The sequence below is a fragment of the Podarcis raffonei genome, chromosome 7 (assembly GCF_027172205.1).
Source record: "Podarcis raffonei isolate rPodRaf1 chromosome 7, rPodRaf1.pri, whole genome shotgun sequence".
NCBI lineage: Eukaryota > Metazoa > Chordata > Lepidosauria > Squamata > Lacertidae > Podarcis > Podarcis raffonei.
This window is the reverse complement of record NC_070608.1, coordinates 71,272,475-71,295,859: the sequence shown is the minus strand read 5'-3', so window position 1 is coordinate 71,295,859 and position 23,385 is coordinate 71,272,475. Positions and strand designations below refer to the sequence as shown.

The 23,385-nt window shown below is 43.2% G+C and overlaps 1 long non-coding RNA gene across 3 annotated transcripts in view; it reads left to right on the top strand.

Annotated features, from left to right (window-relative positions):
- Positions 1 to 23,385, top strand: part of LOC128417884 (uncharacterized) — a 236,041-nt gene that overhangs the window by 102,760 nt on the left and 109,896 nt on the right. The window contains exon 1 of one of the 3 annotated variants that reach the window (XR_008331591.1): positions 8,703 to 8,746. The exons of the other annotated variants lie outside the window; for them this stretch is intronic. This is a non-coding gene — a long non-coding RNA (uncharacterized LOC128417884). Of the gene's footprint in view, positions 1 to 8,702; positions 8,747 to 23,385 lie in introns of those variants that run through there. 3 annotated transcript variants of the gene reach the window in all.

Below are 23,385 nucleotides of genomic sequence, written 5' to 3'. Positions count from 1 at the left end.
CCCTAAACTTTTTTTATATATAGAAAAATATCACTGGGCATAAACATGTGAATCAGTCAAAGCCCTGGTTGAAGAGGAACATTTTTGCGTCTCACCCTGGGGAGAGCATTCCACAGACAGGGAGCCACTGAGTTGCCATTCTTGTACATAACAAATCAAAGTTTGTTTCTGTTTCTGTGCAAAGGAAGCAAATCATGTATAAATTTTCTCCACCAACCAACTAATCTACACAAATTTTTGCCCGAGAGTGTGTTGCTTTGCTATTCTTAAGATTAATGAAGCAAAACCTCTGAAACTCAAAATCTCTGAAATTCAACATTAGCTAGTTCATAGGTCAAATCTGCTATAATTGTGATTATCAAATGAATTACAAAACCAAGTTTCAATTGAATGAAGTTTTCCTTTCAGAGGTGCCGGTTTCAGAAGTCCCTGGTAAGGTTTATTGACTGTTTGACCACTCTGGGAATTGTAGTGCTGAGCCACTGAAAAATTCTGAGTAGGGTCAGGCAGCTCACCCATGAGGTTACGTGAGACTACTGCCTCAGACAGCAAGACCCCAGGGGCAGAAAATCCTGATGTTAATCCTTCTTTCCTGCCTTGTTTCTGGTGTAGATCCTCACTCACCCCTTCTTCCTTGGTAGCAAGGGAGACATCATTTGCTGGGTTTGCCTCAGGTGCCAAAACGTCTTGGGCCGGCCCTGACTCTGGGCACCCTTAACAAGCTACCATTCCCAGGATTAGTTACTGGGAAGCCATGACTGTTTAAAGTGGTATGATACTACTTTAAATGTTATAGTACAGAGATGGCCTTCATTCCCTGATGGCCAGTGTTCACTGTATGAAATAGCCTGCAGAGGATGCAATCCTCTTCACGGTCTCCGATCCAAAGTCAAAGCAGCAGGAAAAAAACAAGGTAAGAAAACAGCAGCCAGTCTGAACTGGCAGCATGTCCTGAGGCCGGATCTGAAGGGCAACAGTTATTGAGTGATAAAATTAATTAACTGAACTATGTGGGAAATAAACAGAGCAAGCAGAGAATCCAGGAAACTCAGCGGGTGATCAACGTCTCTCAGGCATTAAAAGCATATCCTGGACAAAGGACCAGGAAATGCACTGGGGACAGTGCTAATTGATGTCACCTGCCATGCATTTTTTATTACAGCATCTAAACACACACACACACACACACACACACATACACACAGTGGTACCTCGGGTTACAGATGCTTCAGGTTACAAACTCCATTAACCAGGAAGTGGTTGCTCCAGGTTAAGAACTTTGCCCCAGGATAAGAATGGAAATTGCATGCCAGCGGCACCAAAGGCCCCATTAGCAAAAGTAAGCTTCAGGTTAAGAATGGACCTCTGGAATGAATTAAGTTCTTAACCCGAGGTACCACTGTATATGGGAAATGCTGTTTAGTAAAAGGGTGACAGTGTTTTGCTTTGCATAAGTATACACCCACTTTTTGAAATTAACTTGATTTTTTCTGCTGTTCTTCTCCATTGTAACATATGGGGCACAGGTTAAGTGACAAAGTGTGCCTAGCTGAACTACATGTGATGTCACTGACATGTGTAGCATGTAGTTATAGGTTACATAGCATGCACCTGCAATTTCCTAATTGTAGGGATGGGGGTGATCCTTATGTGGAAAGCAGTGCCTGGGGAGGGAAGGCTTCTATCTCCCATTGTCGGTGCATTTGGAACAATCCTCCCTCCTGGAACACACATGTAACGTGGAGCCTATGGGGAGTGTCTGCATTGGGAGTGGAGGAGATGCAAGATTCCCTTCCCTGAATCCTGCCTTCCCAACAGCATCACTTATCCCTTATTCCTGTAATGAAGTGGCGGGCTTCATGCAATGTATCTAGAAAACACCTTGTTTGCCCCCGAGGGCTTATTCTGACATTGTCTGTGAGGCATGTGAGTAACAGCAGGACAGGACTTTCTTCTGCCCCTTGGGTAGCTTCAGAGGTTCAGAAGCCCAGGAGTGTGTGGGCAGATGATTTGGATGCTTCCGATGACAGCGCTGCAGCCAGACCTTTTTTAAATCACAGAATTAAAAATAACAACAGTGTCATGAAACTCATAAATAGGTGAGTCGAAGTGAAGAGCAGGAGTGAAGGACATTTTTCAAGAAAGCACCACATTCCCTTCTGTGCGGCGTTCTGAGAGTCACAGGCCAGCAGAGGGCAGAACAGGAGGACAAGGTTGGTGGGGCAGTTAATGTAAATGTTTTGTTTTGTGGTTTGTTTGTTTTTCATGCATAATATTTCTATATGCCGCTTTTCACTCAAAAGCATAGCAAAGCGGCTTACAAACAATAAATGAACATCACAGATGCAACACAAATCAAGTAGAATAATCAACAAATCATCATGAAAACAATTGCAAGTCATCAATGAAACAACCACCTTCTATAAAAGACTATTAGCAAAGCAACTAGGAGGAAAAAAGAGAAACAGCACAACCCAAGCAAACATCATATTATAAGATTCACAAAGCATTACAGTTCTCATACTCCACAAAACAATATTAGCAACATCTGCTGGATCTACACTGACTTTTTAAATGTTGTTAGAACAATATTAGATATATCATTCTAAAACATCACAGGGCATACTGGTAACATGAAAATGTTCCTTACCTGTTTCTTCTGTTGTTGCTGTTTTCATTTAGTCGTGTCCGACTCTTTGTGACCCCATGGACCAGAGCATGCCAGGCACTCCTGTCTTCCACTGCCTCCCACAGCTTCGTCAAACTCATGTTGGTAGCTTCGAGAACACTGTCCAACCATCTCATCCTCTGTTGTCCCCTTCTCCTTGTGCCCTCCATCTTTCCTAACATCAGGGTCTTTTCCAGGGAGTCTTCTCTTCTCATGAGGTGGCCAAAGTATTGGAGCCTAAGCTTCAGGATCTGTCCTTCCAGTGAGCACTCAGGGCTGATTTCCTTCAGAATGAATAGGTTTGATCTTCTTGCAGTCCATGGGACTCTCAAGAGTCTCCTCCAGCACCTTAATTCAAAAGAATCAATTCTTCGGTGATCAGCCTTCTTTATGTTCCAGCTCTCACTTCCATACATCACTACTGGGAAAACCATAGCTTTAACTATACGGACCTTTGTTGGCAAGGTGATGTCTCTGCTTTTTAAGGTGCTGTCTAGGTTTGTCATCACTTTTCTCCCAAGAAGCTGGGGTCTTTTAATTTTGTGACTGCTGTCACCATCTGCAGTGATCATGGAGCCCAAGAAAGTAAAATCTCTCACTGCCTCTATTTCCCCCCCTTCTATTTGCCAGGAGGTGATGGGACCAATGGCCATGATCTTAGTTTGTAGGTCCTATAAAAAAGCAGTTTCTGTACTGCCTGGTTCCTCATTGCTCTGTAGCACCCTCTGGTATCACACTTTAACAACACATTATTAATGCTACAAGCAAATGTCATGTGTCCAAATACATTATGAGAACCATTCCTTAACTCTTCCTTAACATTATAAACAATGAGTGTAGATCTTCCGGTTAACAATGTAAATATGTACTGTTGAAATTTACACACACTCTCTTCCCATCATAGTTTCCCCCTCAGTTCATCAAAAGACACATACACAATAATGGCCATGGCAGCAACTCTATTCTGAAGGCTCTTAGGACTCCTAGGTCTGGAGGGTGGGGCAAGGCAGGTAGAAAAGGCCATGGCCTGGTGGTCAGCATAAAGTCTCATTCCCCTCGCAGTTCTTCCCCTGGAAACAGCTCCCTTATGTAGCTTAAAAGGACTGTCCACTAGGTGCTGCAGACGCTCTCGTGGGCCCTTCCCAAGAGACATTGTCAGAGAAAAGGAGGTTGTGGAGAAAGGTCAACGAGGTTACCTGTGGAAATTGGAAGGGGGAGCAGCTCCAATGCAACTCTCATTTCTGATACTGAGTCCCACCTCTGAGAAATTTATCCTCGCCCTGGAATATGTTGGTGAAATAGCCCCCACCCTGATTTATTTGTTGTCAGCAAATAGGAAGGAGGATTTTGAGAGGCCATTTACACACAGCTGTGGACTGTTTATCCCATATTGCTTCACTACACTTTGTAGGGACCGCAGAATATTCTCATATGGACTCCAGGACTTGAAGGAGACAAACCAGACTTAAGGACAATGGGTAATGTATATACTGAATGGCAAAAGATAACTGTGCAGGTTATGTGTGTTGTCCGACAGATTGCTACACATATTAAATAGACAAGGGACATAGGGGCAGGTGTCAAATAGTGGCATGGACGAAACACCATGGTGACCTTGCCCACCTACTGCTATGTGCCAGCTGGTTGTTCAACTACAGTCATATCTCGGGTTGAATATGCTTCATGTTGAGCGCATCTGAGTTGTGCTCCGCGGCAACCTGGAAGTAACGGAGCGTGTTACTTCCGGGTTCCGCCGCTCACACATGCGCAAATGCTCAAAATGACGTCACGCGCATGCACAGAAACGATGAAAACCGACGTGCGTGTGCGCAGATGAGCCATCGCTAGTTACCTTTGCTTCTGGATGCGATTCCCGTTTGCATCCCGAGGTACCACTGTATTCAGCTGTGATAAGGGGCCCTACACATACACCAACATATGTATGTATAGCTCCTTCTCACAAAGGGACTATTTTAACACATTTGTTTGTTTGCACTCGTTTTCAGACAAGGTTATGGCCAGCAACTCCATTTCATAGAATCATAGAGTTGTAGAGTTGGAAAGGACTATGAGGGTCATCCAACCCCCTGCAATGCAAAATCTTTTGCCCAATGTGGGCCTTGAACCCACAACCTTGCGATTAAGAGTCTCATGCTCTACCAAACGGAGCTACCCCCATATCATATTGCGTGTTTGTTTTGAAAATGAGCATCATGAAAAGCTTAACTTTGTAGATAAATAGCCACTGTGAGCATGAGAACAGTAGCCAAGAAGCTGGTTCTGGTGTTTAATTCAGACCTAAATCTCCCTTTCCGGGGCTGACTTCTAAATAGTGGCTACAGGAAGTGGCTGTGGATTGTCCAGAGGCTGACATGATCCTTCCTACTCCCCAGGCTCTATCTACGGCACATTCAGTTGAAACAAGATTTGCCCCCATACCTTCACTGTGTCATTATATTTGCATTTTTATTTGCTTGTATGTCGGCCTGCAATGGAAATTTCACAGCTAGGCATGCACTGTGGGGTGAAGAACTCATTGCAATTTAATATTATGTCTATCTTCACTTTTCAAGATTGTCTGGATCTTACCTTCTTAAAAAAAAAGGCTTTGAAATATGAATCTCTTTTTCTCTTGGCAGCAGGTGTCATAAATACAACAGTGTGGAGCCCCGAAGAGTGGCAAACTGCCCCACAGTGGGAGCCCATCAATATCTATTACATGACCAGCATGTGAGTCTGATATGGATGGCACACCCTGATTCATATCTATTTCCTCTGTCGCCTTCTCTCCAGGACCGATGTCAGTTTGGCTCAGTGAGAGAAAAGAATAGACTCACTCTGACTTGAATCTTTTTCAACAAGGCCGTGGAGAATATTCTCTGAATTACGAGTAGGCAGCCAGTTATTAATTCAACAAGGACCATGTTGTTGCAAGAGGACAATGAGCAATGCTGCTATGCTTTTCACATGCTGGAAAATGAAGTGTGGTGGTCAAGGTGTCATTAGGGCTGGAATAGGCTTCTAAATTACTCAAATGGTGGGCTTTCCTTTATGGAAAGCACCATGCAACCTAATCTGTTATGCTGCCTAATCACACCTAGGGAAAGAAAGCTGATATGTATTGCATTATAATTGGCACACCCCAAACACCATCAACAGTCCAAAGTAGTACAGTCTATTCTACTATTTCTGGGCTTTACCACTTCACTTGGCTGCATATGTAGAGCCAAATTACTCCTATCATTGTGAGATACAGATAGTGAGAAATGTTTTGGAAGTCTTCACAAAGTTATTCTCCGGCTTATAGGCTACGGGCCCATTTCTCCCATCTTGGGTGGGGTGAAGACAACAGGTACGCCTTGGGTACTTGTACAGCTACTGGGGAGGGTCTGGATGGTTTCTTTTTAGATCTGTCTTCCTCAGCAGTGTTTTTGTCCTAAAGGAAGCTTCTCACACCCAAGGTGCCAACTCCTGAGGGCCAAGCCATTCCCTCCCCCAATATTTTTGGGAGGGGGCCAACCCCCCCAATGCATGAAAAAATCAGGGGGTGGAGTAGGCCAAGCATAGATCCTAGCACATTGGGGTTTCAATGGCCTGGCCTGCTCTTTCTCCTCCTCCTGTTGACTCTGCCCTGGGCTTCTCCCAATGCCCTGACATGACGCCAACCTCCCACCAACTTCCCTCACAAGTTGGCAACTCTGCCTCACATAATATAGCACTTTTGGTCAGCCAACCAATCCTAGGAGCTGAACAGGAATTTTCAGAATGGCTCCCACAATTGGCCATGGGGAAATGCCTATTTTTCACTGATTCCACACTCCTGGGGATTCAGATAAGAAGAAGAAGAGTTTGGATTTGATATCTCACTTTATCACTACCCGAAGGAGTCTCAAAGTGGCTAACATTCTTCTTTCCCTTCCTCCTCCACAACAAACACTCTGTGAGGTGAGTGAGGCTGAGAGATTTCAAAGAAGTGTGACTAGCCCAAGGTCACCCAGCAGCTACATGTGCAGGAGCGGAGATGCAAACCCGGTTCACCAGATTACGAGTCTTCGTAACCGCTCTTAACCACTACACCACACTGGCTCTCATTTTACAGCTGGCCTCCCCAGCTTTTGTACATGCTGTCCACAGCAAGAAGCTTCAGAGCTTTTTGGATCAGGGAGTTTAAACTGTGGCCTTCTGGATGTTGCTTGACTCCAATGCCCATCACTCTTAACCAGCATGTCCAAGGGTCAGAGGTGATGGGGATTGGTTCCATCAACATCTGGAGGGCAGGGGTAACCCCACTCCTGCTTTAGATTGCTCCTTATTTAATAGCATGAACAGAATACAGCATACATACATACATACAATAGCCATTTTGAGAGGCTTGCATCCAGCTCCAGCTCCCTTAAACTCCTCAGAAAGGAAAAACATGCTCAGAAGTGTGTAGAGGATGCTTCTTCCTAGCCCCCTTCTGCTTTCCTCACGTGGTGCATCAGACTGCAGTGTCCTATAATGTCTCTGAGCCAGTGGGCTATCTATGCCTTTTATGCCTACTCTGCTGTCAGGAACTGGGCAGAGGAGGAGCAATGGTGGATATCCTGAGCCTTCCAGGGAGGAGGAAGAGGAGGACAGTATGGATTTACAACAGGGGTTTGCAGGAAGTCACAACACAGAGGCAGATGAGGGGGAAAGTTGGGAAATAATGTAAAAGCCAGAGCAACAGGTGGGAAAAACAGATCTGTGGCTCTAGTAAGAGATACGGAAAGAGGGGAGTTATTCCTACAGCAAGTGAGAGAAGAAAATAGAATACTGTCACAGAAAACACAGAGAGTGGAACCTCGAGTTGCGGACGTAATCCGTCCCGGAGACACACCCGCAATTTGAAGCATTCACATCCAGAAGCACTGTGTCTGTGCATGTGTGCGGTGCGATTTAGCACTTCTGCACATGTGTGAAGCATGATTTAGTGCTTCTACCCATGCGCGAGTGGCAAAACCCAGAAGTAAACATTCTGGTACTACCGGGTTGCTGTGGGACGCAACTTGAAAAGATGTAACCTGAAGCGGACACAACATGAGGTATGACTGTAGTGACTTACTACATCTTGTTCCAACAGGATCATATGTCCTTATACTGTCCTTCATTTGAATAGGTATTCCATCCATAGAAGGGGAGTCTCCCAATAGATTCTAGTAACTTTTTTCAGATACCTTCTACCACTACTCCCAGGCAACAGGCTCACCCCCTGCATTACTGTTTATTTGTTTTTAGAAGGCCTTGCAGAATATGTTTAAGCCACAACAGGAAGAGGGGCTTTAGGATCTTATACTGCTGAATTTATTAACTTTGTCATACACAGTTTGGAAATTAAATTGCTCTTTGGAAGTTACAGCTAATGTACTCTTAATACGTAAGCTACCTCAGATGAATTTTTATTTGGAAAACCAGTACACCCACATACAAACTAATAATAATAATAATATGAGCAGAATTGTGCATTGGATGTTATTCCAGAGTAGGCTTCTTCTTTGTGGAATAGGAATTCAATATGTAATATGAAGCACCCATCATTCCTATGCTGGACCACAAAGCAATCTTCCTAGCCCCCTCACTTGTCAAGCTTAGATCTTCACCATACTCATCCAGATCGTATTCCTGGTTCCTTATCTTCTCCTTCTTGGTTATCTTTCCAAATACAGAGAAAAAGCTGCTATAGAGTTGAGAAAGGAAATGTGGTTATATGAATCAGTCCCAAAGTCACACATAAAGTTGATTATTTGATGGGTGAAGGGTTGTGAATGTATATCTATTGGCCTCAACAGAATGGATTACAAACTGGCAAACCAATCTAAAACTTTCCCCCAATAGTAAAAGTTAATATATCCCCCAAATAAAACTATTCATCACCTATTATGGAGATCCATCTTGATAGAGCTGAGATGCAGTCTGTCTGTTAACTGTTTATGGCTTTACCAAGACTTCAAGCATATCCTCTTTGTGACATCACACATGACATCAGAATGGCATATTTGCATTCAACCTGGACTATCTCCATGCCAACAGCAATGGCCAGTAAACTTCTGCAACCAAGTAACCATCAGCCTGACTACCCAATTGTTTCTATCTAGACTATTGGATGGGACGCGGGTGGCGCTGTGGGTTAAAGCCTCAGTGCCTAGGACTTGCCGATTGAAAGGTCGGCGGTTCAAATCCCCGTGGCGGGGTGTGCTCCTGTCGTTCGGTCCCAGTGCCTGCCAACCTAGCAGTTCGAAAGCACTTCGGGTGCAAGTAGATAAATAGGGACCGCTTACCAGCGGGAAGGTAAACGGCGTTCCGTGTGCTGCGCTGGCTCGCCAGATGCAGCTTGTCACGCTGGCCACGTGACCCGGAAGTGTCTGTGGACAGCGCTGGCTCCCGGCCTATAGAGTGAGATGAGCGCACAACCCTAGAGTCTGGCAAGACTGGCCCATACGGGCAGGGGTACCTTTACCTTAGACTATTGGATGTTTATTTTTTGCTCTCATAATCAAAGCCTGAAACAGAGCTGTGTATAATCTGAAAACCTGCTTCCACTGTTAAAGAAAACTAATTGTCAGAGACTGGGCAGAGGAGGAACATTGGAGACCGTCTCCCCATCCCTATCTCAGGATCCCTATCTCAGGATCACAATTCCAGTTGAAAGGTTCACAATCTCCTACTTCATATATTACTAGATCACTAAACTAACAAAGTAGGAGATAATTGACTGGTATCTAATCTAAAAACCCAAAAGGTCAGGTCAGAAAAGCTTTTATCCCTGTTGTCCTGATGCACTCAATTAGTCATGTAACAGTAGGCTTGCAACTTGAACAGGAATGGAGGGGGGGGGGTTGACAGCATTCCATTCATTAGTAATTATTGCATTCCCATGTCTGAAAAGCAATGTGCATTTGACCCCCCACACACACCTAACCTCAGAGAAAGAAAAGGGGAAAGGCTGAAAACATTTCTAGCATCATGGATTCAAATTTCTTCATCGCCACATTACATTCTGATAGCATCTTCTTCATAGAAACCTTTGGCCCTCTGAGATCAAAAACTTTTATCTCTTTAAAACGATTCTCACTTGCTCATTTGGTCAAGGTTACAATCAAGCTTGGCATAAATGGGGAATAAATGAGGAAAGAAATCGGGAAAGTGTTGCACTTCCTCACAGCATCTTTGAAGGAGGATGCAGCGGGAGAGATAATTTTGCTTTAAGTGGGCTTAATCATAGTTAAATAATGCTGGACCACCCAAATATTTGTTAAATTGAACAGAGACATAAGATGTAACAGAGGTAATTTGTCAGGCTAAGGAAATTCAGATGTGATTTAATTTCCCTCACACACAAATTCCACCCTCCTGCTTCCTTAGAAGAATGCTAAGCACATTATTTATCCTCCTGGCATCCCTATTAGCTGTATTTCCATGAGAGCAAAGTCAATAATATGCAATAGTTTCTCATTGCTTTGCACAGATGTGCAAGCACTATGGTTCCTAGGCCCAATTCAGACACTTACTGGAGCTGAGGATTCTCTTCTGGTTGTGGATGAGAGGGTGGATATACCAGCCATGTAGTTAAATACTTAAGAGGTAGTCTAAGTGGGGAGAAATTCCATACAGGTGAGTGAGGGGTAGCAGAAGAAGGATGGGCCACTCCATCTTTTCTTTATTCCCACTGTAATGGAAGTGGGGCAAGTAATATTTTTACTCCCTCTATTCCATGACTAGGTGGGTCAGTCATGTCAAACTCTAGGTAGGCTCCAACCATACTCCTCTTAAGATCCCAATAGCCCTGGATGAGAGTGCTTTCAGGCATGTTCTTGTAGCTTGCTTTTTCCCATCAAACCTCACTCATACACACTGCAAAGGTAAAGGTAAAGGACCCCTGACAGTTAAGTCCAGCCATGAATGACTCTGCGGTTGCGGCGCTCATCTCGCTTTACTGTCCGAGGGAGCTGGCGTACAGCTTCCAGGTCATGTGGCCAGCATGACTAAGCCGCTTCTGGTGAACCAGAGCAGCACATGGAAATGCCATTTACCTTCCCGCCAGAGCGGTACCTATTTATCTACTTGCACTTTGATGTGCTTTTGAACTGCTAGGTTGGCAGGAGCTGGGACCGAGCAACGGGAGCTCACCCCGTCGTGGGGATTTGAACCGCCGACCTTCCGATCGACAAGCCCTAGGCTCAGTGGTTTAGACCACAGCACCACCTGTTTCCCACATACACACTGTAGCATTAACCAAATGACTGGGCACATGAGGGGTTGGAATAACCCTCAGTGTTTTGGCACCAGTGCACCCAAGTCTCCAACAACCAATTTTTGTGACATTTATTAAGAATTTAACTACCCAAACTATGTAGAGTTTTATTCATGTATGCAACTGCAGCGGCAAGAATGTTACTTGCCCAAAAATGAAAATAAGTCCCAGTGAAAGAAGAATGGATACAAAAAAATGGAATATGAAGAAATTGTGACACTTACCAGAAAAAGAAGAAATCAAGATAACGAGCTTTTATAAAAGAATGGAAATGGTTTATTGAATATTTACAAATAAACTATAAACAGATAAGAACATTGGCAGGATTATTGTAACAACCTGCAGGATTTGGGTTTTTTTATAAGAGTATATATTTAAAGTAGATGAATAAATGAGTAAATTAAGTTAATTTGGAATATGCAGAAAATATTAAAAATAAATTTAAGGCATCACAGAAGGAGGAAGAAGGAAGTAGAGTTTTGAAATGTTAAAATGATTGTAAAATTATTGAAATGCATAAAACTAAAAATCATAAACAAAATAATAGTAATATTAATAAATTAACAAAGAAGAGGACAAAGGAAAGAAGCAGACTATTGCTTCAAGAAAAAAACAGAAGGAAACTTTTAGTCTATCTATGCTGTTATAGCTGTTTAAAAGCAGGCTTTTCCTCACATGCAAAGTGGCAACATTTGCAGTCAGATGAGAGGAGGAATACAGAAGGATGAAATGGCAAGCATCCACTTTTAAGAGTTTAGATCCTGATGGGTCTTGATTGACAGCCGACTGTGTCTTGTCAGTCATGTCTGTCGGGAAGCGCTGTGACACCATTTGGAATCTGGAGGAGATGGCTATCGCAGTGTTCATTGCCAGCAGATTTCTCCATCCTTCTGCCAGACCTCACCTAAAGGGTACTTGGTGTATTAAAGGCAAGAGATGTCTTCTCTGCTAAGGCTGAAGGGAAAGCAAGAAATTAGGGCCCTTCTCTACACCCAGCACAGAAACCAAGCAGGTCCCCAGGGTAAGGAATTCCCTTCTTTTATGTCTGGCATGAAAATTAAACTGGCTGCAGAAGGGGGGGAGGCATAGTTCTCAATCTTTCTGCTAATAGCCCTCACCCAGCTTTTATTATTGCTGCTGCTACTGCTGTTATTTGTATTATTACAAGATAGCTTGGCTATTATTACAAGATATCTTGGCTTATTTACATGTCTGGAATATACTCTTTTACCACAGTCATAAAGTGATATGCACATATAGAAATACACACAGGACCGAACTGGTTTCCCCCCCTCCAGATTCTAAAAGTTTTATTCAGGCAGATGGTCTTCTCGGCAGTGGCGCCTGCCCTGTGGAACGCCCCTCCCTCCGCCCCCATCAGATGTCAAGGAAATAAACAACTATCTGCAGTGCTTTCCCCCCCCCTTAAAAAATGTTATGGGGCACTCATTTTGACTCATGAAAATCACCAATTTATAGTTCAAATCAGGAAAAATAAATACAGCAAACAGACAAAAGTACAAAGATTCACAAAATGTTTAGGGGTATGTGTACCCCTGCGTACCCAAAGAAAAAAGAAAGCACTGACGATCTGACTTTTAGAAGACATCTGAAGGCAACCCTGTATCGAGAAATGTTTAATGTTTTTCAATTTTTTATGTGCTGCAAGCTGCCCAGAGTGGCTGAGGAAATCCAGCCAGATGGGCAGGGTATAAATGTTGTTGTTGTTGTTGTTGTTGTTGTTGTTGTTGTTGTTCTCTATTCCAGTACTGACTGTGTGTCTACTCAGAGGCAAGTCCCATTGATTTCCATAGAACTTAGTCCCACGTAATTAGGTTTACAGTCGAACCTGCTTGACTTCTCTCTATATATCATACAGAGAATGGATGGGGGATAATAGCTAGAAAAGGCACACGTGAGCCAGCCTTGCACACATGACTCACAACTACATATTTTGTGTTGCATTTTAATGGAACATTCAATCAAGTTTGTACAATATTTGAGTACTTTTATACAGCGATGGAGCAAGCCGATCGGGCGCCTAGGGTGGTGTGCATGTCCTGCGCCCAGGGGTGGGTTCAGCCACCCACGGGGCAGGGCAAGCTGGGGCAGGACGCTCCGCGGGGCCTCTGAGGAGTTTTCCTGCCTCCTCCCATTCAGCCACCCCACAGCTGAGTGGGAGGCGGCGGACACCCAAGCCACCGTGTCACTCCCAAGAGAGACATGTGGCTTGGGCATCCTTCAGGCTCCGCGGTGAGTGCCACCCAGCATTTTGTCACACACACCCCAGCGGTGACACCCGGGGCGAACCACCCCCACCACACACCCCTTCCTCCGCCCCTGCTTTTGTATCAGACATAGGCAAACTCTGGCCCTCCAGATGTTTTGACACTACAATTCCCATCATCATCTAGCACTGGTCCTGTTAGCTAGGGATGATGGGAATTGTAGTTCCAAAACATCTGAAGGGCCGGAGTTTGCCTATGCCTGTTTTATATAATGCTGGAGTTTGAAATATACTTTGGATGCCTCTGTGTGTAAACACTTACATGCCTGTTGAATTCTTGTAGACATCTATAGCTTTTGTCTCCTTCTACTGATTTCTCTTTTGTGGTCACCATGATTTTTGTTCTGCAAGGCAACAAACTGACTTTGAACTTCTTTTGAAAGCCTGCAGCATTCTGCACCCAACCACCCTCCTTTGTAACTTTTGTTCATTTTCCATAAAAGCTTACAAATGTGTTCGGCTTCACATTGTTGAGAATGCCTGCCCCCCATGTACTACAACGGTGACATGCTTTTTCAGCAGTTGTTTCCTTTGTCTATTTAATACGAAATGTGTAAGGGGGAAAATCTGAGCACAACAATTGGATGGGGTTTTACTCCTTCATAGTAGTTTATTAGAATTTTGCCACTTAAAGAGGCATGGAAAATGGAATGGTTAGATTTTAGCTCAAGAGTTCTCATGTGTAAGACGTACTCACTTTAAAAAAATAAATAGAGACATGGACAATGTTTGCTTATTCTCTTTCTCCCCCCCCCATCTCCCCTGGAAATCTTTTGTGGAGGGAAGCATTGTGGGAAGTGGGGTGGGGTCTGCAGGGGAAAGAGAAAATGGTGGAGAAATATCTCCCCTTCCTCCACTGGATTTTCTTTAAATGTTTACAAATAATGAAAATCCAGTGGGGGGGGGAATGCTGGCAAATATCCCAAATAAATTACAAAATATATTATAAAATCAAAATATAATATACAATAGAATGCTAATAAAGATCTGACTATAAGAAATATATTATAAGAAGCCCATCATTTAAAGTAGCAAGACAGCAAGAGGGACTATCTATTTTGGGAAGTGGTTTGTCCAACCAAGATAAATTGGGAGGTGGGGGTTATTGTTTTGCTAGTTACATTACATATTTTTTATATTTGCTTTGTAAACCAATCTGTGATCCTCAGTTGAAGGGCAGTATGCAAATTTAATTAATAGTATAATACTAATACTAATACTACTAATCCTATAATAATATCTCCAGTATCCAGATCTGTCTGGATAAGCAGCTGAGATTTTAGGAGATGTTTCAACCGTCCAATGGATGGAGCTTTCCAAATTCCTTTTGGGAGAGTTTTCCAGAGGGCTTGTGCTACAACTGAAAAGGCACAATCTAGAAAAGGAGTAGTCAATATGGTGCCTTCCAGATGGACTACAACTCCCATCAGGCTCGCCCAGCATAGTGATAATGTAGCAGGGTCTCAGTCAAGAACGACAGACACGGGTTCTTTCCAAGGAAGGTTGCTTTATTCAAGCTGCACAGCTGGCTCCAGTGAGATAAAATCTCAAGGCTGGGGACCTGTTTGCTAGTTGGGGTTGTTATTTAAAATGAGCAGGAAACAGCTTCTTACAGGAATACTCAAGCAAAAGGGGGAACTATATTTGTTATGTACTGAAGTTCTCACCCTGGGCCAGCAGGGGGATACTGTAGATAGTTTTCACTCAGGTCCACATATGCAAATAAGGGATTGAAAGTGACGTTCAGTGATTGGATAGTTACAGAAAATGGTTACTGTTGCGTTCTAGTGGAGCTGTATATAAGCAGGCTGGCTGAACCCTTCAGTTCAGTTCTGTTCTGGCCTGTGAATAAACAAGAGCTGTTTGAAGAATCGCTGTGTCGTCTGATATGTTCACCCACAACTTAACAATACTGGAACACGAAAGCAGGATCTGGCTGGAACATGGAAGCAGAACTTGACTGGAAATGTTGCAGATTCTTCCCTTCCCACCGCATGTCTTGGCTGCCCCAAATTGTGAGCATGTGCAGATTTCTTGCCCAAACTGCAAACGTGTGAGTCTAAAAACAGACACTAGTTAGATCATCCCTTGTGGCAGACGCATGTCAGACTTTCTGCTAATCTCCAGGGTGGGGGCTGTTGAAGATAGATAGATTCCATTCGGAACCTGCCTCAATAATAGGAGCCATAGTCTATAACAGCTGGGGGGGGACCACATTGTCTATCAGAGCTTTGCAAACCAAACCAGTGTTTTCTGTTATGTGACAAAAAACATGAAAATGTTACTACTTCATTATCCCTGCTGGAGACCCATCCCTTTCGATCAGCTACAAGCACATTTGCATTCTCTCTCTCCAGTTCAATTTTGTTTTATTTTGCTGGCTTTCACTTCCCACTACTAGGGCCCTGAGCAAAAGGGAAAAAGGTGTTTATTATTATTAGCCCACGCAAATGCATGGACTTGCATTGCATAATGTTATACATTTCATTAGGAATCTGAGCCTTTCGTCCCACCGTTTCTAATTTTATTCATGCTGTGAGTCTGAATGGTGCTGATTGCACAGGCGTACTGTAATTTAGCCTCTAAAAGTGTCACAGCAAGCAAAAAAAAATTGTGATGTCAGCATGCATATATATATATATATATATATATATATATATATATATATATATATAAACCACCTCAGCCAACCTTTGTAAAATATTGAGTATTTATCTCACAATCTCATTCAGGTAGATTTAGTTCCAAAATCAAAATGGGGATTTCATGAGATGTGAAATTAACAATTCAATATTTGTGTGAGCACTTTCTTTCTATCAGTCCAGCACAGATGAAACTACACAATCTCATCATGGTCATGTTATGCTTGAAACCCAACTGCCCTGACCTCAGAAGTACCAGGCAACTTTCAAGCAGTGGTAGGGTGACGCCTCCCCCCTCTATATTTTATTGGGTCCTGAAAGTCCTACAATGGCTCCCAGTATGTTTCAGAGCACAATTCAAAGTGTTGGTGCTGACCTTTAAAGCCCTAAATGGCCTCAGCCCAGTATACCTGAAGGAGTGTCTCCACCCACATCGTTCAGCCTGGATACTGAGGTCTAGCTCTGAGGGCCTTCTGGCGGTTCCCTCCCTGAGAGAACTGAGGTTACAGGGAACCAGACGGAGGGCCTTCCCAGTAGTGGTAACCGCCCTGTGAATCACCCTCCCATCAGATATCAAGGAAATAAACAACTATCTGACTTTTAGAAGACATCTGAAGGCATTCCTGTTTAGGGAAGTTTTTAATGTGTAATGTTTTATTATATTTTTATATTATGTTGGAAGCTGCCCAAAGTGGCTGGGGTAACCCAGTAAGGTGGGTGGGGTACAAATATTTTTTTATTTATATTTATATTTAATTTCAAGTTGGCACCAGTGCCCTTTGGACTGACAGAGCAAAAGATAGGGAGATTGACAACGGATAGAGTTAGGGCCAATGACAGACAGAGCCAACTAATTCTACTTTTATCACCATCCTCCTCTTTGCTGAGCTCTACAAGGGCAACACTGAAACTAAAGAGGAGGAATCTGAAAGCCAGTGTTATCCCCCTAAATGTTTGTCAGTAAGGAGGGAAGGTAGTTGAGGGCTGACTAAGGTTGGCGGAGCAGCGCCCCATTTGCCATAATGGACCAGCCTCCACTGCTCAACACGCCTTGAACTTTGTGGGAATCTCCTTCTGAAACATATACTGGCCTTGTTTCAGCCAGCTTCAGTTCAGTTGGCTGAGCCCCAGCTGAGATGGGAAGAACAAGTTACATCGGCGTATCACCTGAGGTGGCATTGGGGTCTTAACTCTGGCTGAGCCAGGAGTCAGGTGGCTAAGCCGGAGATCTGCTGCATCCCAAACTGCTCATCCTGGAAGATCTTGCCATAGGGTTACCCTCAACAGCTCCAGTCTGGTGTAGGTAATAGGTCCAATCTTAGGGCCTCTCAGAGGGGTTTGGGATCTAGCAATTCCTAGACTTCTCTACTCCCCTCCAGAAGAACAGTGACTACCACTGTTGGATACAGAGGTAACAGAAGATCTATATTTGTGGCCACAGCAAGGATCTTTACAATAGATGGCAAGTCTCCTCTTTACCTCATCTTCATCCATTCCGTCTAGCTGATCTGGGAGGTTAGGATCATAATGTAACAAACTAAAAATAGTGGATCCTTATAAGAAGGATTTTGTTCCCTTCTGCTTGCGCTCTATCAGCCCAAGAGAGAAAATATATCAGGGACGCTTCTTGCTGTAGATGGAAGTCTATGATCAGAGAAGTACATTTGTTACTGTGAGGAAATGTGTGCCAAGCAAGCAAAACAAGAAGAAGCAGTCGTCTTTGGGTGGACAATAATGCTTCCATTAAATGCTCTATTTCATGTCTGAAATTCTTTGAGGGATATTTGTAATAGACTGCCACTGTGACAGCTCGTTGCGATCAAAATAAGTTGTCTTCAAAAGAAGCTTTAAAAGAGCCCCAAATGTCTTGTCTTTATATTCCCATTTGCTTTGCAATCTGGGGAGAGAGACCTAACCTTCATCTGTGCTGTTTGCTGCAGGATGACATAAGGCCATTCATGTTTCAAAGAAAATCAGAGCTGTCTGAAAACAAATTGAGGCCCATTACCCTTCATTAATTGCATGGCTGAGCAAGCCATGCACCATTTAAAGGATCTTTATCCAAATGTGTGCACTAAGAGCTTGGTGTGTGAAGTGGATTGATCAGGGAATTTTACAGTTGATCATTACCGTTGAAATAGATTTCCCTCCTCAGACTTCTCATAGAAGAACCCAAGTAAAATAAAATATGACAAGAACTATGAAAAGAGGAGGCTAGGGATATACTAGTTTATTTCTAGCCTGTGTCAGTTTGAACTGTGTTCATTCATAAATCCATTCCATCTTGTTTTTTCATCAGTTTGTGAATGTGTGTGTGTGTGCAATATTTAAATATATTTAAATACTTAAAGCATTTTAAAATATATTTTATCACAAAGACATATTTAAATACATATTTTATCATACTGTATGTATTTCTAAAGTATTTTATCCTCAAATATGTATTTTTCTGCATTTTTATATATCTTTTGAACCAAGATGAGTTTTGCACATTTTGGAAAAGTGCACAATCTGGATAAGACCATCCCATTGAATTCTAGAATATTCCACTGGAATCCATATTAATAAAATTATTGAGTCTTCCATAGGATAGGGTTGGAACTGAAATATTTTGAAGACTCATTTCTTTTGACAGTGGCTCAGATTCAAAACCATGCTCTAAGCACTGGTGATTAAACTGCTTCAGTCTACAGGATACACCTGCTTTTAAGATAGTTGTCTTTTAAAAATGCACCCATCATCAGGCAAGTCAAATAAGCAGCCTACATTCCAAAAAAATTGTGAGCCCCCCACCCTGCCTGTGTGCAACTTATGTCCTGACTCTCTCTTGTAAACTGTGCTTCAAAGATATTGCAGAACCTAGGGGAGAAGTGCCATGATCCATGTATGGACAACAGTTGTGCACTAGGAATCAATCCATCACTGACTGTAATACACCTGACTAATCAGGAAAACCCCAGGGAGTGAGACCAATCATCACCGTATCCTCCCTCACAATATTTCCTTTCTTATCATACTTCTGAGTCAGCACAGCCGACTCTGTTCCATTGAGAAATTCCACTTTTTACCTGTTAACGTCAAATGCGGTTAGTCCAGCTTCACTTGGTGATACTTTCTCTTCAAGCAAGGCAACCAGCTTGCATGTGCTTCGGGTTTAATTTTGCATGTTCTCAGGCAGGAAGAGACTTTTGTTTCTCAAGTCATGGAGAATCACGGTCTCTGCTGTGGTTGCAGAGACTTGTAACTGCTGCCTCCCATGGTATTTTGGCTGTGTTAGCAGCACGGGTGACCTCCCCAAGGTGCGAGCCTGGACACTGTGTATGGAGCTCCTGGGCTGCCCAGACAACAACCCACCCACCCCTCTTAACCTCACTGATGTGGTCCAAAGGAAGCAGAGCAAAACTTTTGGCACCAGTTTGGCTGCAGGAGGTCTCAGAAGGAAGCATACAAGATGCCATCTAACCGTCTTAGGAACTTGACTCCAGATTCATGTAGGGTTTATTCCTTAGCCATTTCTTGTCCTTAGCCATTTTTTCTCTGGGGGACTCACAGGGTGCTGGTTTCAGGCCAGGGCCACTGGAGGGGAGGCGAGGGGAGGACAGAGGGTGCCCTGGGAGAGATGGAGGTGTGTGGGCAATTGAGTGCCTTATCTGCACTCTCATGCAGTGGTGCAGAAGGAGGCTCAGATGGCTCAGCACAGTCATTTTTTGGAGGGGGGAGCTGCTTCCCCAATATTTTGGGGGGAGGCGAAGGGGTCTGGGGTGTAAGGAATAATAAAATTGTTGCTTTAAGAATAATGGAACTGTCGCTTTTTCAGAAATACAATGCTGCAACTTGCTGAAGCTACAACTGATAGGTAATCACAAATGCCTCCAGGCTGGCTTATACTCATATTTAGAAGAGCCTGGGGCTAGAATGCTCTTAAGTAGAATAGCTTGTGGTTGGAATCTTGTTTATTCATAGACACCAGTAGACACAGGACCCGCTCACACCAGTGACTGAAACAACTATTGGTGGTCAGGATGTGGCTCTGTCCTCTCGGCTTCAAAAGATATAGAATTCACTTAGGCTTGTAACTGGAACAATTAGTGGTTAACACATGAAACTAGAACAACTGGTGGTTGTTGTTGTTTAGTCGTTTAGTCATGTCTGACTCTTCGTGACTCCATGGACCACAGCACGTCTGGCTCTGGTGGTTAGAATATGGCTATACTGCTTACATCAATAGACAAATGCATGAGGGCTTTGACCAAATAAGGACAATGGTAAACATGGATGGTAGATGTCGGAATTCAGAGTGATGGGAGATGTCAACAAGGGCGGAGATTATAGTATTTTTATTAGGCGGTCATGATAGGCTGTAGCCCTTGCACACCTCCTGCCAATGGGGGCAGGGGAGGGAACCTGTGCTTGGAGATAGGTAATATAAGCTTGTGTTTTGCTGAATTGGGGTGTGCCTACTTTTGACACCCATGCTTGCAAGGACATATCTGTATTCCATAAACGTTTGCTGCTTCACCAATTTTTTTCAGATTTTATTTTGAGGGCCCCAGGAACCAGAGTCTTGGGACCGGCATTTGCAGTTTTGGAAAGGGAAATCAAATGCAGAATATGAGAAGCTGTCATACAGACATGTCCTATGAAACCATTCACACACACACATATTTTTTCAGGTTGTTTCATCGCATCTTATCACATATAGGCTGACATTTGAAGTGAATGGAATCAGGAATCAATGCATACTCAAAACTGACCATGTGTCTTGTAAACATAATCTTACCACATATAAAAGTAATTTAATTTACAATTTCTGTGTGCATGATCTCCTAGTTGCCCTTGTTTCTTTCAGAGGACCTGCAATAACCATTGCAATGGAATAATAAAAAAGGAGTTTAAAAAATTAACTCAAGGTGAAAAGTAGCTGATAGTACTTCAGTATGGAAAAGCAATTTCTTGTAAGGCAAAGAGATTAAAAACTTTTTTGTACTGTTCTCCCTGTGTATAGACTTCTTTTCGAATATTACACAGGATTTTACATTCACTTACTAAAGGTAATACAAGTGCTATTAACTTTTTTTGTTCATTTCTTAAAGATGTGAATATATATATATATATATATATATATATATATATACATACATAAATTCTATGTGTCTTAACTCTCCTTTTCATCTTAGTTTCTTTGATGTCTGTGCATGAATTAAATGCAAAGCCCAGATCTATAAGGAAACTTCACTCAGCTTAATGTTCTATCTATCTATGATGCCTTTACATTAGTAATCTGGAGAAGTAGACAACTTTGAAGAATTTAATTATTTCCTGACACTAGGATCCTGGGAACCTGTTGAGTACCCTCCATGGTGATTTGATAAGCATGAGCATTCATATCCAGATCTAGAGGAAGACCAGTCTAGCTGAACGTTCCACCTAAGGTGCTTGACTTCTGATAGTCCTCTATTTGGGGAATGCTCTCCCTAGCCAGTCTCCCTCACTATTAACTTTTAGGAGAAGTTATTAACTATTTTTAGAAGGCTGTATTAAACTGCTTTAGAAATTTTAATTGTATTGGCACTGATATGTTTTCTGCCCTTGACAGGGAAGAAGGAGGAGGAGGAAGAGGAGGAGGGGTGGGTAGGTGGGACACAAGCCACAACCAAGGAATGGTCATGTCTGATTCTCACATGTTACTTGAAGTCCCTCAAGGGGCCTTGAAGAGATGAGGATCACAGTTCAACTCACCTCTGGAGGTGTCTAAATCTCTGCAGGTCCCAAATGGTGCTCCCCACAGATTGTACACATCATTTGCCATCTTAGGAGCCCATTCCGCTCCAGTTCTCCAGACTGGAGCTTTGTGGTGAAGAGGCATGCTGATGGATGCATTGGAATATGAATATGATTTCCCAGACCACAGAAACCTTTCCCCCCTCTTTTTTGCAGTGGTTCTGTGAATTCCACGTGGATTCAAATGACTGAAACTTCACTACAGTGGTACCTCAGGTTAAGTACTTAATTTGTTCCGGAGGTCCGTTCTTAACCTGAAACTGTTCTTAACCTGAAGCACCACTTTAGCTAATGGGGCTTCCTGCTGCCGCTGTGCTGCCGGAGCATGATTTCTGTTCTCATCCTAAAGCAAAGTTCTTAACCTGAAGCATTATTTCTGAGTTAGCGGAGTCTGTAACCTGAAGCGTATGTAACCTGAGGTACCACTGTACAAGTTACTGATATAAAATATGGTCCTTATGCTTTTGTGTAAGAGCTATAATGCACGTTCAGGGGACCCACATGGCAGTTTCCCCTGGATTCTTTATCAATATTGAACCATATTGAAATCCCACGCTGAATGGGTATAAAGTACTCTAGTCCACAGCTGCAAACCAGTCACAGCTGCAGATCATGAAACACTCCAAGGCTGTGAAGCTAATGGACCGGTGTGTAGATGATAGCCTTTTATCCATCACTCTCCCTCAGATAAGTCCAAAGAGGCCTACTAATGATGATCAGACAGGCAGCTTACAGGGACAAAATGAAGGGGAAAAGTGAGACAGGAGAACCACATATGCTGTCTTGAACTCCTTGAAATAAAGAAATATACCTTTGGACAATTTTAGCAAAATGTGGCTGTTCAGCAGTTGCTATACAACAGCTGTCATCCTCACTGACCATTGACCATGTTGGCTGGGTTAATGTGAGTTGGAGTCCAACAACATATGGAGGGCTGTAGGTTCCCCTCCTTTGTTCCATGCAGCGGCAGACCTTGGTAACATAGCACTCTGTGTGAGGCCAAAATCTAATGCCCCTCCACCCTCATGTCACCTCCCTCAAGCTGGTTAAGCGAGGTGCTGGGCTTTGAGAAGGAGGCGTGAGGGCTCTGGCAAGGTCCTAGATCTCTCCCGTCTCCTTTGTAAAGCTGGACAAGTGCCAACTAGGCTTTGGGAAGGAGGCAGGAGGACTCTAGGAACCCATCAGAGACCTCACACCTCCTTCTCGAAGCAAGTGCATACTTTGCTTTGGGAAGCAGCGGGAAATGCGCCCCCTCTGCTCAGTTGCCTTTGTGGATGAAGTGGTTGTGCTGCCTTAAATCCACCTCTGCTCCAGGCTCTTATGAGCTAACATGATACCTTGTTTCAAATTGCATATCCTTTTAACCAATATAATCTTTGGATTCTGTCCCCATTTGCTTGTCTGTATCCATCTTGCAGCGGGGCGGGTGGGAGAGCAAATTCTTTATATGAGATCCCCGAAAGACTCCCCCGCCCCCAATATTAGCAAGAAAACTTTTCCTTTGCATCAAACACAGTTATCTATAAAAACCCAGTTTATCTTTGACCTAGAAATAAAATTAGCTGGTGTGATGTACTACATAGAGTGTATAATGGCGGAATAACTGAGGAGAACCGCTTTTGTAAAATATCATCTGAAGAGAAGAATTACTGTAAATATACTGTCTGTCTCTTCTGCCTGCCTATACCAAGGCTAATGGGGAGTGAAATTTGTTTCTTTAGGTAATTTTCAGTGA